A 7,222-nucleotide genomic window follows, 5' to 3' on the forward strand; every position below is an offset into this window, starting at 1 on the left:
GATCTGAAAAACATCAAGCTCCATATTGAAAGGATCAGTCATGTGTACAGTTCAGAGAATTTAACACACACACACACACACACACACACACACACACACAGCCCTCAAGGAAAAGCACCAATATATTAAATAATGTCAGCAACAAAAAAAAAATAAATAAATGTGAATTACGTGGGACTAGTCACAGCATCATTAGATGAAGGCAGACATTGGAACAATACCATCAAAATTATGGGGAAAATGGGTTTCAATTTTAAATTCTGTCTCAGACAAACTAGCAATTGTATACCCATTAACAAAAATAAATAAATAATCCTAGACCTAAACTTCACACCTTATATAGATATTAACTGTAATTTGATCATATTCTTAAATGTAAAATGTAAAACTCTCAGTTCTTAGAATATAACAGGGGACAATGTTTAAGACCTAGGATTTGAGAAAGAGTTCTTAGAAATAACGTGAAAAGCACATCCACAAAACAATAACAGCAACAAAACGATACATTGGACTTAACCAAAATTAAAAACATTTGCTCTTTGAAAGACACTTGTAAGAGGACAAAAGTGTATTATAAAACAATATTTGTAAGCTCTGTATCTTACAAAGAACTTATATGATGTACTATATATATATACATATATATATAAAGACTTCTAAAAAACTCAACAGTTTAAAATAATAACTAGTGTTCTAGTTAGTAAATGAACAAAACTCATGAAGAGATACTTCACCAAGTGGATATCTACAGGGAAAATAAACACATGAAAAGATGTTTCCCCTCACTAGCCATAAGGGAACTAAAATAAAACCGTGATGAGTTATCATTACATACCTATTAGAACATATAAAATACAAAACAGTGACAGAAGTAAAGCTGGTGAGAATGTAGAAATACTAGGTCTCTCATAAATTGCAAGAGGGAATATAAAATGTTAGTTTCTCTGGAAATATTTCATTAGTTTTTTTAAAAATATGTATGTGTGTGTATGTATATACATATATACATACATTTACATATATACACACTTACCAGATGACCCAACAATTACAACCCTCACTATACCTTCCAGATAAATGAAAACATGTCTACATAAATAACCTACACACAACTGTTCATGACAGCTCTATTTGTAGTAGACCAACAACTCTAAACAACCAAAATGTTCCTCAGTAGGTGAACAGTTAAATGAACAGTGGTACACTCATACTATGGAATACTAGTCAGAAACAAGAAGAACAGCCTATTCACATACAACTTGGATAGATCTCAAGGACATTATGCTAAGTGAAAATAGTCCATTTCTAAAGGTCACATACTGCATGACTTCATTTACATAGAACTATCAAAAGACAAAAAATGGAGAGAAGAGAATAGATTAGTAGTTCCTGGGAGTTAGAGATGATGCAGAGGGGGAGACTAGAAAGGAGAGGGATGACTGACGTGATGGAAGCAGTGGTTCCATGAATCTACACATGTGATAAAAGGACAGAACTATGTACGGTGTATAAAAGTGTCAATTTTCTCATTTTTAAATATTTGTGTTTATTTATTTATTTTTAGAGTGGGGAGGGGCAGAGGGAGAGACAGAAACTTAAGCAGGCTCAACACCCAGCATGGAGCTCAGTACGGGGCTCCATCTTACCCCCACCCCGAGATCATGACCTGAGCCGAAATGAAGAGTCAGATGCTTAACTGACTGAGCCACCCGGGTGCCCCTCAATTTTCTCATTTTGATATCATGCTATAATTTTGTAAGATGCAACCACTGAGAAAGACTTAGGAATATATGAGACCTCTCTGTCCGATTTTTATGATTTCCTATGAATCTATAATTATGTCAAAATAAAAAAAAAGCTTTAAAAAGGTAAATAAAACATATTGTATGGATTAAAATATAAGCCAAAATTATATCATTAATTCTGTGATAAAAATGAACTACTTTGACATATGGCTCTTTAAACACATTATGGTTATAAAAAGATGGACTCCCTGTATATATAACACTCTCTTTGGGTCTGCATGTCCTTTACTAAGCTAGGCGATATTTTAAGACTCATCAAAAGTGTAGTAGAAAGCATGTTTGGATTTAAAGAGATCCGAGCTTCTATCCAACATCCAGAAGTTGTTAATTTAAGAAGTTTACTGACGATGTAATCGTAAGTAAAAATCTCAGTTCATTTTCTGAACTTCAGTTTATCATCTTTAAAGTGAAGATAATAAATAGCGATTGTATAGTTTTGTGGTCAGGAGAAAATACAATTTATAAAGTGATTTCTACCAACATTATTCCATTTTAGTTTTAAAATTGAATTTGTCTATGCTGAAAGGAACTTACATTCCTTCGCAGAACAATGAGTATAACCTACTTTTATAATTGTATCATGACAGGCTACTTAACATATGTTTGTTTCCAATTTAGAAACTTCATGAAATAAAAAGAACAAGCAATGTCTAAATTCTGCTGCAATATTTGTAGGAAACTGAGGATCCCCCCAAAAAATTCAGGGAAAGACAAATGCTGAAGAGGAGGAGATGGGACAAAAACTGAGCTGCAAACAGATACTAGGGAATAATAATGCACTGCTTATGCGTGTGTATTTAGCTTGCTAAGAGAGCCCATGTACTAAAAGGCATAAAGTATGTGAAATAACTGTAAAATTTGCAAAAGAAAAAAAAATTTGCAAAAGAATATATGCTCTCTATCCACCCGCCTTCACTTCCTTTCCCTTCTCCCACCAAGATTGGGTTGACGCTAGGGTAACACTTCTTTTAAAATAAGTCAGAATGCATATTCTACTGACATCATTACAACTCTTGAACCTGCCTAATGAGTTTGCACAAACCTTACTTTTAAGTTTTATTTCATATACTTTTCCAAATAAATACTTAAGACCATATTAGGGCCTATACCTAACAGAATTAAGGTGGGATCCTGAACAAACCTGTTCATGTTATTCTCAAAGATGTGTCTCCTACTTAAAAACAGTTAATTTCACAGGTCATCAGAACAATGCTTGATGTATTTGTTCTTTTAAACTTAAGCCAAATATTTTCACATTGAAAGAAGTACATAACTCGAAATTTTAAATTATATGCAAGTAAAGAACATGGGTTTTGGAATCAGTTAAACCCATTTTGAGTCCTTACATGAATCCATACATTCGATAAAAGGACAGAACAATGTACCCTGTGTAAAAATGTTGATTTTCTAATTTTAAAATTATTTATTTATTTATTTTTAGAGTGTGGTGGGGCAGAGGGAGAGAATCCTAAGCAGGCTCAGTGCCCAGCATGGAGTTTAATTCAGGGCTCAATCTCACCACCGTGAGATCGTGACCTGAGCCAAAATGGAGAGTCACTTAAACCGAGTGACTTTTGAGAAAAAGAACTGACTTTTTCAACCTGTTTCCTCACATATATAATGAGAGTCTTAGACTTTGTAGAAGAATAAAATTAAAAATTCTATATAAAGCAATCTGCAACATATGGCATATAGTAGAGGCTTACTGTAGGGGATCACGCTCATTCACTAGGTCACCAATTAACCTCCTTCTCACTCTTATTTGTTTTTGTTTTTTAATACTTCCAGTATGTCCCTTAGTTTTATATGTACCTTCCTACCATATCCATCTCATTTAATCCCTTCTGCAAATACTCATTGGACATTCTTCCCGCACAAGGTACTATGCCCATGTGCTTTGAGATGTTACAAGATTCTCTCTATGATCCGGACAAGAAAATAAAACTAGGACACAGTATTACAGAAGCAAACAGGTGATTCGTAACTCTGCCGTGCTACTTTCTGAAGGTTATTGGTAGGATGATCTTTGGAGAACACCAAAGATTCCTAAGAAGAAGGAACTTTTAAGCTATGCTTTTGAGGTATTTCAGAAGACAAAAAATGGGTAAAGAATTCCAAGTGGGAAAAAAAAAAAAATAAACATGAACGAGATAGTTTAAATAGTTTCCATAATGCTATGCTTAAGATTTTGGACAGACGGAGGAAACAACTGGAAACCAGTGAAGAATTTTGTTGCTCAGCAAAGTACACATTGTAAGAGTATCTAGGTTAACAACTGTGTATAATATCCTTCTGTGAAAAGCATATTGTCTAAAAGTCAACTGATTGAAAATTAATGTATATAAGACATTTCTGAATTTCCTGTAGCCAGTCTATAAGTCAAACCTAAGCACCACTGATCAGAAGATTAAAAGGCTTAAGTAGTCAAGAAATGATAAATGATAAATTCAATGGAAGACAGTACTACTGTCTTATTCCCGGCAGTGCACATATTTGATGACTTCCTGCCTTCTTTATAATGTTGAAAAGAGAGTTCTTAAAGCAATAATCTACAAATTAAGAGAAACTCATTCAGCCTGTCAAAAAATTAAATGGTTGACTGTCCCTAAGTATCTAACCAATATTTTACTCACACCTGCTATAAAGAGTGAAGAGCTTTTCATTGCCTCTTTCCTCCTCCATTCTAGAAAAATAATTTCACAAGTTTAAAAGTTATATATATATGAATGTATTTTTTATTTATAATACATATTTTCATATCTATGAAAACAATTATTGTGGATGGGTAAATGCCACGTTATGAAGAAAAGAAATGAAAATAATCTTGTCATGTGTTAAGGAAGAAAGGTGACTGACTTGGTGAGAATTTTATTTGCCTCTTTCCTTTCCCATTCTGGATAACTAAAAAGTAGAGAGAGCCAAGTTGTCCTTAGTTGGAGTTTGGATTTGGTTGAAATAATATAATTAATATTTTTTCATTTGTATCATGGCTTGGGTAATTGATTATAATAATAGATAATAAAATAATAGATAATAGATAATAAAATATAATAATAGATAATAATAGATAATAAAATAAATAGAACTATTATTTTATAAAATAGTAAAGAATATTGTATGTTGTGCTTGAAATATATTTGGATGTAACAGAGAACTTTAGACACACATCGTGTGAATTGCGTTTCATCCTTTCTTTTTAGGGATTACTGCTCTCAAATACATGGAGCACCTTAGCTGCTTCTCTGTTGTACATTTTAAAAAGCTACAATGTACAGAGAACTAGTCACCTCAGTATGTCAAAATTCCACTACTCAGACTGTGGCATTTTATTCCCTATCAAAATGTCTTGAATATTTTCCTGGACCACAAAAACTGAACAAAGTATTTTTGACCAAAGATGTATATAGATTCCAGTGGCAATTGTGTTTTAGAAATCATATTACTAATTTTATTAATATCTCTCATGACACCCACCTTGCCTTACATGTTTTTGCATTGAATAGGGAGTGCTACCAGATAGTAAAGCATGTAAGTTCAGCTTCGGAGAAAAGTCAAATGGTTGCTGTGTGAACAAGATGGGAACACAGAAATTTGGACGTGAAGGAGAAAAGTCGATTAAATGGTTCTGCACCTCTGTGTTGTTAAAAATCCAAGTTAGAGTAAAGAAAAAGTGCAAGGAATCATTAAACATATTATGAAGACTATGAGATTATAATGAAGATTTAAACATTCTTTACTAAAAGAGAAAAGCTGATCTTTTGATTAGATAATACTTTTAGCTCTAGTCATTTCAAACTACCCAAATTTAATTTTAATTAATTAATTTAGGTATATGAATCCATTGAAATGTAAAATGGTATTTAACTTTTAAAACATCAGAGAGACATTTTTGCTTGCATCGGAAAGCTTGTTAAACTTCTAAACTACTTCACTTTACTGAAGCAGATGTTTCTTTGACTATCAGTGACTTGGTATTCTAAGATAACACAAAGAAAGTGCATTCAGGACATATAACATGAGATGTGACTAGCAAGTAATGTGACTGATTTGTCAACAAGCATACTAAGGACTAAACATCCAAATGAACACCGTATTTCTAAGCAGCCACTTTGGGAGATCAGACACATTTCAGTGGTGTTGCCACTGCTCAAAACATTTCAAACTTCTTTAGAATTCTCTCAGAAATAATTTATGAGCCATACAAAACTCAGGCTCATTGCTTTATAAATTGCACTCATATAACAGTAACTTGAAGCAAAGCAGAATCGAAAAATAAAATTTTCTCTTTTGTTTACGAAAAGAAACTTACATTTCTTTTTGCTTTTCCCTCAGACCTTCCCCTTCTCATGCTCGCTCGCTCTCATTCTCTCTCTCTTTCTCTCACAGATAAATAAATAAAAAGTCTTAAAAAATAAATAAAAGCTTGTATTGCCTTTGAGTCTGCTGTCAAAATGCTATGAGCTCTGTCTGACGGGAAAGTTAATCAAACATGTCTAATAAATATTCTCATACCTCTAAACTTTCTTTTACTTATTGACTTCCCCAAACCTGCTTTTCTTTTGTTATTACTGTGATCACTAGTGGGAAGTCCATCTTTTCAGAGTATGAGGTTTGAAAGCTGTTCCTTTGACACTCCCTATCCTACCCCTTCTACACAGGCATCACATTCCTGATGTTCCTTCTTCCTTCCATCCCTCTCCAAATGCTCTTGACTTAACCTTTTCATCTCACACGTGGACCACCACACTATACTTCGAATACCCCCACCTTTCTTTACTCGCACATTCTCCCAATTCATTGCACACACAACCTCATCCTCTAATATTCCAGAATTACCTACCTTATACTGTCTGATGAACTTTTGTAACCCTATACCACCTATCATAATTTTTTACACAATGTAAAAAAATTTTTTATATCCTTATTCAGAAACCCCCATTGATTGTATGATAGTAGTATTGTCTGTAAGAGTCCCATACTACATCTTAACTGTGGTCTATGAGTACCAAATGAGGCAAAAAGAATTTTTTTTTCTTTAAAGATTTTATTTACATGACACACAGAGAGAGAGAGAGATCACAAATAGGCAGAGAGGCAGGCAGAGAGAGGGGAGGAAGCAGGCTCCCCACCAAGCAGAGAGCCCAATGCAGGGCTCTGATCCCGGGACCCTGAGATCATGACCTGGGCCGAAGGCAGCCACCCACGTGCTCTAAAAAGAAATTTTTAAAACATATATAAACAGCATTCTCGAAGACTCTTTGGCTTAGTACATTTCCATTTAGTCTCACACTATAACCTGTGAGAAAAGTACTCTCAATTTCAGTAGCAAAAAGGCTCAGAGAAGTCAAGATTACTATTCAGTGGAAAGGGTTCGTGCTACATAGGAACTCATTGCTCTACTCTCAAAACGTGTGCCC

Source organism: Meles meles, chromosome 17 (assembly GCF_922984935.1).
Source record: "Meles meles chromosome 17, mMelMel3.1 paternal haplotype, whole genome shotgun sequence".
Lineage (NCBI taxonomy): Eukaryota > Metazoa > Chordata > Mammalia > Carnivora > Mustelidae > Meles > Meles meles.